Source organism: Ambystoma mexicanum, chromosome 2p (assembly GCF_040938575.1).
Source record: "Ambystoma mexicanum isolate Mex_15411 chromosome 2p, UKY_AmexF1_1, whole genome shotgun sequence".
Lineage (NCBI taxonomy): Eukaryota > Metazoa > Chordata > Amphibia > Caudata > Ambystomatidae > Ambystoma > Ambystoma mexicanum.
Genome location: NC_090923.1, coordinates 792,019,629 through 792,031,062, shown reverse-complemented (window position 1 = coordinate 792,031,062; position 11,434 = coordinate 792,019,629).

Genomic DNA, 11,434 nt, shown 5'->3' with positions numbered 1-11,434 from the left:
TTTTCCATCCCCACCAGCAACGCAAGCAGTACATCTCACCTTCTTGCACCCAGGTTAGAAAGCGGGATTATTCCAGACCGGTGCCAGTGGGCCAAGCCTCCCCATGGATGTCCTCCTGTGCAATGCTTCAAATAGTAAAGCATGTTCTTAGTGGAATCAGCAGCTCAGCACCCTGCGGTCCCCACAGCCCTCCTGACCCCATGTATGGAAGCCTGCCCACTTCATTTCCAGAGAAGAACTTCTCTATAACCATTCACTTTGACGCAGGGTCGACCCCCGACCAGGCCATCACATGGGAGATCTGTGCAGCCATGTTATATCGAAAGACATTCGGGACCCTCAAGCCGCCCCCACTCTCAGTGGCTTTGTCAGCACCTTTCTAGCGATCTTAGGCCTCCTGTTACCCCAGATAAATTGGAAGACCTTATTTTGCAGTTTATGAAGCTCAGAATCGGGGAATGCGAACCGGTAGCACCAGGCTGTAATACAGAAGCCTGGAAACCAGGTACATCTTTACCACGCTAATACTCCTGAACCAGGAGATCTCCTATTCCCTCCATCTAACCAGACCTGCCGTCAGCTCCCGAAAGAGAGGGGGAGATTAGCATGGTACACCCTCAAAGGACTGTTCGGCAACCGAACCCCCAGGTATGGAATCTTTGCTTGACTCCACTAAATTGGAGAGATGCCCTCTATGGTGGCCTTATTCTTGGGCGAACCAAAACGTCCAACCCATGCGATTTTCCATGATTAACAGTAAACCCTGCCACACTCTGAAAGGATGACAACTCTGGTAATGAGGTTTCCATGACCTTCAAGGTGCGTTCAGCATCAAGAGCACCTTGTCGGCATACAATGAGATCTTGTATTCTTTCCCCCCTAGGGAAAACCTACTGATAGATTCATTATTTCTAATATGGCATGCAAACGGTTCCATAGAGAGCATGAAAACCAGTGGAGAAAGGGGGCAGCCCTAGTTGGTCCCTCTAGTTATGGCTAAGAGCCGAGAGTAGCACCTTTCGACCATGAGAGAAGTGGATTGCTCATGGTAATTATCAAGGACCAGCTTAACAAAGTTGGGGCCGAACCCAAATGCCTCAAAGGTATGCCTAATGTAGGCCCCATCTACCCTGTCAAATGCCCTTTGAGCACCCTGGACCACTACCACAAGCTCTGACCCCACTGCATGTCCCACCTCAATAAAATACAGCACTTGTCTGATGATGTCATGAGTACTCGGTCACAAAATAAACCCGGTTTGATCCCCATCTATGATAGTAGGCAGGAACTCCATTAGGCTAGGATCCTGGAAAAAAGCTTGGGATCATTATTGATCAATGTAAGTGGGCGATACAAATCGCATCGGGCTGGACCCTTGCCCGACTTAGGTATCAGGATCATCGTGGATGCTCCCATAGATGGGGTAATCCTGCCCGACTCCAGGAACGAGTTAAACAGGGACATTAGGTGTGGTACCAGAAAAGGTCAGAATTTCTTATAGAAGGCAGCAGTAAATCCGCCCGGAGCCTTGTTTTTTCAATGATTTAATTGCCCATTTCCATTCCTCTGGCATTATAGGTCCTTCTAAAGACTCTCTTTGCATGCTGGTAAGGCATCGAACCACCGCCTCACGCAAGTACTGAACCTGTGCCTCCTCTGATAGAGCCTCATCATTACAGAGGGCCACTATGTTATTCCACGTTTTTAGTTTTTTAAATTTGGCGACCAAAATGCAATTAGCTTTATTACTGTTCACACATTATAATTGCCTGGATTCTTTGCAATGCCTGCGCAGTTCTATCAGCGAGGTGTTCCTCAAGTGTATTCTGTGCTACTCCCAGTACCCATAGAGAGGCCCGTGACCTCAATGCCTTATGATCCGTCTCTTCTGCGGCCACCCCCTACCCCAGTTCCACACAAGCCAGCGTTCTCTAATCTAATGAATGCTGCTGAGCGACTAATCAGCTCACCTCGAATGACGGCCTTCATAGCATCCCAAACCGTTGCTTGAGAAAGACCCACCACCCCGTTCTCCTGGAAGTAGTGTGTAATGGCCTCCCCAACCTCTCTACAATGCACCTGATCCTGTAAGACGGGATCATACAATTTCCATGACCTACTAGGCAGGACCAGTCTAACCAAGATTGCCAGAGAGAGCCTCACAGGTGCATGATAAGATAACGTGTGCCACCCTATTTCGACCTCCCTCACAAAGGGGACGAGCCTGCTGGGAATCAATACTATGTCAAGTCTAGGGAACCCCCCATGCACATGGGTAGCCGCAGCAGAGTAGAAAGAGAAATATCGGTCATTACCACGGGAATCTAGGCATCCACCAAACCCAGCTCTAGAATGAATTTGGTGAACGCTAGGGCATGCTTGTAGTCCACTCTACGCAGGCAATGTCTTATGCACCGCCTGGTTGGGCACCAAATTAAAGTCACCCCACACCAGTATGGCCTCCTCGGCAAAGAAAAGCACACAAGCCTCCACCTCCTCCAGAAACCCGTCCTGCTCTGAATCAGGGCATGCAGGAAGATCAGGGTGAACAAGCAATCCCTTAACCGCCCTTTAACACAGACGTCCATCCCCATTGGGTCTTACAAAATGTTAACCCTGGGGATACGGACATCCTTTCCCACCAAAATAGCCACCCCCTGCTTCTTTCGCCTACCTGAGGTAAAGAACTGCTTCAGAAAGTCCCTATGTCTCAACCGGTGTTCAGGTGAGTTTCCTGCAGAGATGCAATTGATACCCCTCAAAAAACCTATGAAATGCAATGAAAAAACGTTGTTAAAGGGACGTTATGGTTAAGTTGCACTAATAAAAACCTATGAAATTTGATGAAGAAATGTTGTTAATGGGACGGAATGGTTACAAGTAAAACCGAAAAACCTCAGAAATTCGCCAGTTATGGTAAGCTAAGCAACCATAACTCGCGCCACCATCATGCAATGCTAAGACTAACACAGAGGACATCAAAGATGACATCACACATGTCATTGATGACATCACTGATGACATCACACGTGAAATTAATTTTGATGAAAAGTCCCTGCAAAGGGTTTGTTTCTAATGTTGGTTACATGATGTCATGGCTGATTGTGTAATGTTAAACATGTAATAACTAGCTAACAATTCAAGACTTACTACAGACTTGTGCTATTACAAATAATACATATGAAGACCCAAAATGCATCCAAATCAGAGGCACATACAGGGAAACTAAAGCAAGGAAGACAGAAACAGCAACATCAGAAAATGTTAACAGCATTAACGTTTATCTTCATGTATACAAATGAATTCTGTGTTTGAGGCCTGCCTATTACCCCATGTACGTGCACTATGAGCTGAGACCAAACCCTAAGAAAAGTACTTTAAGAACATATGCCAAGGTTAACATCTAGATATGCAGCACCATTTGAATTTTAATATTCTGACTGTCAGTGAACAAAACCACCTGGCCTAGATATTTCAGTGAACAAAAACAAGTGGGCCAGATATGTGATGTCATCAGTGATGTCATCAATGACATTTGTGATGTTATATTTGATGTCCTGGTTGTTAGTCTTAACAGTGCACAGTGGTGGCGCGAGTAATGGTTGTTTAGCTTCCCATAACTGGAGAATTTATGTGGTTTTTCGGTTTTACTTGTAACCGTAACATCCCTTTAGCAACATTTTTTTCATTGAATTTCATAGGTTCTTATTAGTGCAACTTAACCATAACGTCCCTTTAACAACGTTTTTTCATTGAATTTCATAGGTTTTTATTAGTGCAATTTAACCATAACGTCCCTTTGACAAAGCTTTTTCATTGAATTGTATAGATTTTTATTGGTGCAACTTAACCATAACGTCTCTCTAACAACCTTTTTTTTCCAGAGAATTCCATGGGTTTTTGTCCTGGACATGCTATTTTCCTAAAACTTACTAACATCATACTTACCCCAATATAGCAACGTTTTTGTCCAATTTACGTTTCACCTTAAAACTCTGCCATTTCCCACCTTCTAGCATCATTTTTCACACTTTTATACTTTTGGCACTGTTTTTGCTTCCTTCGATGTCCCCGAATGCCTGACGTCATTGTGGAAGTTCCGGACAGTACCACGTGACCATGCGCTTGTGTGCGGCATGATGACCTGTCCATGAACGTGTTTGCAGTTCGCGTTCGGGTCCTTGCTTTGAGGACAGTTCGGAACTGCATTTTCTACTGATCTAGGAACATTCAAGCTCTAAATGTAGCTCCTACACCTATTCTTACACATTATCCATTAACAATCTAGTACAAAGCACATACTTGGAAGAATATTAGCAAAACTGCTATTTATCTTAAAAATGGTATCAGCTATTGCCATTCCTCCTCCCCAAGAGCCACTACCACCACCACCAGCTGGAGGACCCACACAACAAAAAAAGAACAATATTTCCAAAGACAATGAAGAGGACCAAGACGATGAGGTAGAGGAAGTGCCTACCTCTAGCACCCAGAGAGAATCAAGGGAGTGGCAGTTCTTTACCACTGTTGGGAATGTACCAAAAGCTAAAGCTACAAAAGTTTAATGCACTGAGTGCAACTTTATACTCAGTCGCGGACTACCTGTATATTACTCCTATGGGACCACCTCCATGCACCACCACACCAAATCCAACTACCCAATGGTCTCAGAAAGATTGTTCCTTTCTTAGCAAGTAGTAGGCTGTCTTCCTCCACGTCATCTTCCTCAACCAATACTGTAACCACACAGCCTACTTCTGTGGGACACAAAATCCCACCAGCTACCTTGCAAGCAATAAAAGAGGCTGTTGATCCATATCTTTGGAAGACAACAGTCCTCTGTATATAATTCAACACACCACTCTGCAGGGGGGAGCAATTTCAAAGTGTGCTTGAAGCTGTAATCAAGGAGCATCATAAACACTGCCCACTACCTTAGAAGTAACACACGCACAATGTCTTCCCCTGTCCACCTGCCCCTCCATATTAGTGTTTGGTTCCGCTTCCCTCATTTCCATCCTCACCTTATGTTCTAACCTCTCCTGCAAACATTTCTTTTTAAAACAGCAAAAGAAAGGTTCCTTTAGGAACCAACTTTCATAGTTAATAAATAGAACAAAAAAAAGATCTTATAGACTCCATCTACTTTACATTTCTCAATAAAGTACATCGGCTCAATACCTTTTTCCAACATTTCCATTAGCATTTTGTGTTATGCTAATGGGAATAATGTGACGTTCATCCCCCGTTCCAGGGACCGGAACAGGGGATAACGGCCTGGCAGCCCAAGTTATCGGCCCAAGCGAAGTGTGTCTGTTTGCGCCCTGATGTCTACAGCGCTTTATAAATAAATAAATAACAAAGGCTCTGGACCATTATCCTCCATTGCAGCCCCTGCAATGGGGGATAAAGACCATTAGCACCCCTGGTTCCCAAAGCGGGAAGCCGGGTGCTAAGACATAGATTTTTATTCCTAGGGCGGGATGCCTGTGACGTCTCGCTGTAGGAACGACAATCCTTTTCCAAGATGGCCACTATGTAAAAAGAAGGCGGGTCTCCATACAGAGCCCCTCTTCCCTTTCCATGGCTGCTTGCAGAACCCTATGACCATTTGACCTATGACTTACATTTAGCCCGTTTTAAAGAAAACTACTGGACGGATGTACACCACATTTACAAAAGCACGCTTTCTGGACCAAGCTTCCGCGCCTGCTGCAAATTTGGTGAAAATCCATCCAGCGGAGTGGGCTGTGGGCGTGAGCAAACTTTTTTTCCATTATGCCTATGGAAAAAAATGTTTTGGGTACTCCCCTCCCCTATAAATGCCCCCCCCTTGACAAATTCAGAGCAGGCGATATACTTGTTCTGCAAAGTTTGGTGAGGATTCGTCCAGGGGGACCGAAGTTATAAGCTGTCCAAAAACTGCTCTTCTTATGGCTTTAGCAACTTAACCATAAATTCATGGCAGCTACTGCAGGCCGTGTAATGTTTGTGATAGATCCTTTAATATGTTTTGCACATTTAGTGCTTATTACAATTCTGTGAGTTTCCAGCACACCCCGCAGGTCCGGGTAATACGGGTGCTCTCCAGGGTTCAGGGCGCTTCAGGCTGCGTGAAGCACACTTGCGGCCGCCATTTTTCTGAACTGCATGCCGCAGGAGTCCCCTTCCTGGGAGTGGACAGACAGCGGAAAATGCACCGGAGGTCATCGCACCTTCAGCCGCCTTATTCTGCCATCTGTGGTCGTTTAGGCGATCAGTTAGAGGAACCACATTCCATTTCGCCACTCACGGCATCAGAGGCACTTAGGAAGGAATCCGACAAGATGGCACACCTAGCCACCCCCAATACATTATGCTTCTATCCTGCATCTCTTTAATCATATAGGGCCCTGGACGCAAGAGTCAAAATTATAAAGAGAAGATACGTTCAAGAGAGCGTTGTGGCCCCGCAGTGATCTTCATTCTTCTCACCCAATCCAATGGTGCGGGCCTTGTGCTACCCACAGACTTCCCACTTACATGCTGGGGCTCAGGATGGCCGGCGGCATTTCACCCAAATTCAAATCTGGTGCATTCAATGGTGCTAGAAAGGGGGTATGCCCGTGCCTTGTTCCAGTGGGCCTATCCCCGCCCCGGCTCCATTCCATAACCACCCAATGGCAGTACTGCGTGATGTCTCTTAAATTGAAGAAGCAATCACTGCAGGCCCATTTCGGCTTCCATCATTGCTTGGCATCAATTTGCATTTAATTTCCATCTACGTTTCCCAATTCCTTTAGTGCCTGCGCTTCATCTATCTTCTCTTCCAAGATTGGCATCCCCATGCCCTCAGATCATTGTACATCTCTGCTTGCGTGGAGGAAAAAGCCAAACATCGCATGCCACAAGAGGTCAGACCACCAGATAGAAGGTTCTCATCACACATACCACACATGCCACAAGGGGGCAGCCCACCAGATAGAGCGTCCTCATCACACATACCACAAGGGGCCTGACAGTAAGACAGTGAGTCCACATCACACATACTACATGCCCCAAGTGGCTAGATAGTGGGTAAACATTGCACATATCACATGCCACAGGAGGTAAGACCATCAGATAGCGGGTACACATTGCACATATCGCATGCCACAGGTGGCCAGACCACCAGATAGTGGGTACACATTGTACATATCGCATGCCACAAGTGGCCAGACCACCAGATAGTGGGTACACATTGCACATATCGCATGCCACAAGTGGCCAGACCACCAGATAGTAGGTAAACATTGCACATATCGCATGCCACAAGTGGCCAGACCACCAGATAGTGGGTAAACATTGCACATATCGCATGCCACAGGTGGCCAGACCACCAGATAGTGGGTAAACATTGCACATATCGCATGCAACGAGGGGACAGACCACCAGATAGTGGGTACACATTGCACATATCGCATGCCACAAGTGGCCAGATCACCAGATAGTAGGTAAACATTGCACATATCGCATGCCACAAGTGGCCAGACCACCAGATAGTGGGTAAACATTGCACATATCGCATGCAACGAGGGGACAGACCACCAGACAGTGGGTAAACATTGCACATATCGCATGCAACAAGGGGACAGACCACCAGATAGTGGATTTAGAGAGAGACTGCACCACGTACAATGTTTGACCCTTATCTGTGCACTATGTTGAAGAGCTTGCCTTCACTCTGCATCCCAGGAATTCTTATTCATTTCTGTGTTAAATCCCACTGGTTCCAGGGCCGTCTGCTCTTGCGAACAGACTCTGCTATTCAGATCAGGAGACAGACTAGACTGATCCCCGCGGGGTACAGCTAAGCTACCTTTTGTATCTCCTCTTTAGCCCTCTCGTTCTCTCCCACAGAAGCAGCTAACCGGACCTCAAACTCTGTTGTCTATCAGATCTTGGCCTCTTCCCTATGGGTAACATACTCTCAAGTTTCTCTGGCACACCCATAGAAAGCAGATTGACACACACTGAAACTGGTTCCATTCGACCTGCACCCATCAACACCACAGTGCAGCGAGGACACCAGTAGCGGGGGAAGGAAACTATAAAAGACAACTTACATTACATTACTAAGTGCAGGCATGTTGGACCTCTTCTCTCAGACACCCTCTTGGAGTTAAATTCTCTCTTGCTTTGCTGGGACCTCAAAGAGCTGCAACAATACTGTGTAAACACGACAACGCAGATGTGGCAGAAGCCAGCAGAAGCCTGTGCCAGGCAACCTGGCCCACTTGCCAGGAGCTGCTGGCAGCCATTAGAAAGTGCGAGATGAAACGCTTGCAAACACGCCAACACTTCTACATGCAAAGTAAGGCCCATATTTCACCGATCCGCTTGAGAAGCTTGGGGCAATCAGTAAACATGTACTCGGCACCTATGTTTTGCTGCACCCAAATAATTGTTTTTCCCAAAGGAGGAGCTGGCGTGTACCACAGGCCTTTCTGCCCTTTTGATGCCAGGCTGCGGGTCCGAACACAAGACTGCGGATAGAGGTTAGTCCTTTACACTCCTATACTTTGTATGTTCTGTTAGCCACACACGCTCGTTTAAATAAATAAATAAATTATCACGCTTTTACCAAAAGCGCTTTACAGATGGAACCTATATAAATACATTGTTACCCAATCGAAATTCGTACTCACTTTATTGACCTCGTAACTGTATTGCAATGTTTTGCAAGCTCAGACCTAACACTTTAAAGTGTGAACTGCTCTTTGGACCAAAGTGGCAGGAAAATTAGCTCTTCGCTTTCACCCCAACATCATTTTATGTGAGCAGGCAAGCACATTTGCACCCGGGCCTCAACTTTTTTATTTTCATCTTCCAATTAAATTGATGTAGTATAGTGGTATATTTTCCTCCACTAGTAATTTCAAAAAAATGACAAGTCATCCAGAACAACGCATTCCGAGCAGCTCGAAACATCTCCAGGAAAGAACACATTTCTTCAGCCAGACCGAATGTCCTTGGCTTCCCGTTCAAGACCGCATCAGATTCGAAACCCTGTTCATCACGCACAAATGTCTAACTAACACGGCCCCAAAGTACCTCTCCAACATTCTATCCAAACCCCACACCAAGAGACCAATTCGGGAATCTACTTCACACCTCCTCACTACGCCCAAATTCAAAAGAGCTAAAGCACGGGTTTGCAGTTTCTTAGTGGTGGCTGCCAAACAATGAAATGCTCTCCCCTTATCACTCAGATCCGACCCAGCTCCCTGGTCCTTCCAAAGAAAACCTCAGACTTTGCTCTTCACATAAGACCCATAGAGACCTGAATGTATACCATTGCTGTTCTTAATGTCTATTGTTGATTGTTTTCATGTATATATTCTTACCAGTGCCAAGATGCCTGAGGGTTAGATGCGCTTTACAGATGCTAAATTAATAAATAAATAAAAAAAAAATGAGTCAAGTGTGTCTGAGTTCCATAGTAAAAATATATTCGGGTTCAGGGATAATTGTTATGTAGATATCCAGATACCCTCAATTTTCAAAATAGGTATTAGACGGTTTTGAAGCACTTGTCACTTGCTTTGTTGGTGAGAACTGATTTAATTGTAAACGGGTATTGTTGGGGTGGAGGGTCCCTTGACTGATCATCTTAACATCATTTTTGCAAAGTATAAGGCACATAAAGATACAATATTAGAGATGTATCATTGCCCAAATGTATGGTCAAAGGCATGTATTTTATTAGTGAGTTCTTGTTGAGAGCTGCTCATCTTCTCTCGACCGCTTTAGATTACAAAGTGAGTTGCTAGAAGGAACAGTGATGCTGGAAGTAAATGATGCTGTGCAGGTCCATTATCTGGAATAGAACTGTCCTCTCACTAGCCATGTGATGTGGTACTAGCAACATCAAGATTACTTAGAAATGAACAACACCATGCACACATCACAATATGGCTTCTTTTAAGTGTGGGAATGGAATCTACTCTCTCATTCACCTACAACACACTAAAGAACAACCCTAATACACCAAGTGAGCAAATGAGCAAATCCTTCTGGATATCTCATTGGCTTTTGACACCATCAGACACACAATCCTCCCAAGAAAACCTGTAGACATTGAAATGGAGGGAGACTACTCAAATCCCCTCATCAAATCTTTCCCCCCTCAATACCACCTGTGGGGTGCCTCAAGGATCTAACCTATCACCCCAACTCTTCAACATCTACATGACCCTAGTTTTGGAACTCATGAGCAGCTCAGGTTTCAACTCCTACTATTACAGAGATGACTCTCAAATGGTCGATGAACAAATGCAAGACTCAACTAAAAAAGACCTCAGCGGTTACCTAATCAATAGAAACATGAATAATGACTAAGCAATCAAAGGTCATCACCACTTAAAGGGCTAATTCACTTAAAAATGTTATTGATTAAAAAGATGGGCCATAATCAAAATATATATAACACATATTTTTAGGAATATTTGGGAAATGAGGCTCAAAGATTTTAAATGGGGACATCCAGTTTGTGAAATGAAGCAGCCTCCTCTGTTCATGTTAAGCTCTGCTCTCACGGCACTAATCAAGCAAAAGCCCCTTACTGGGAGCTTTTGCTTACTGCTGCCGGAGAGCAGAGCTTAACATGAACAGAGGAGGCTGCCACAGTATTCATAATTGCCTTGACTTTCTTTTTTTGTTTCCTGTGCTGCACAGGTCCAGGGGAGCACAGAAATCAGAAATCATAAAATGAAAGGCACAGCAATTATAAATACTTCGCTGGCCGTCGTCAGAGTCTTCATAATTGCTGTTACTTTCTTTTTAAGTTTCCCAGAGCATGGGAAACTTAAAACAAAAGTCGTGACAATTATGAGTAATCTGCCGGCAAAGTATTCATAATTGCAGTGACTTTTGTTTGAAAGTTTCCCGAGCCCGGGAAACTTAAAACTAAAGTACCAGCATTTAAGAATACTACACCACCCGCCGGCATACTATTTATAGTTGCTAGAGCTTTCGCTTTAAGTTTTCTGAGCTACCCCATGCCAGAGGATCCCGGGATTGTTACGTGCAGCTTGGTACTTATAATTCCAGAGAATTTGACTTTAAGTCTCCCAAGCTCCTCTGGGCTGTGGGTGCTCAGGAGACTAGTGAAAGGCACAGCAATTGATACAGTAAATACCATTGGGCATGCAGTGCTTACCTTGGTACTTGTAATTGCAGGGTCTTTTGCTTTAAGTCTACATAGCTCCCCCTGTCCGGGGGAGCCCAGGGGACTTAAAACGAAAGGCACAGTAATTGTAAATACAATGCCACATGCTGATCGTGGCGTGCAGCTTGGAACTTAAAATTGCCGGGACTTTCGCTTTAAGTCTCCCGGGCTCCCCCAGGATGGGGGAGCTTGGGAGAAGCAGGCAGAAAAGAAAAAAAAGAAGGGGTGGGGCAGCACTCACCAGCA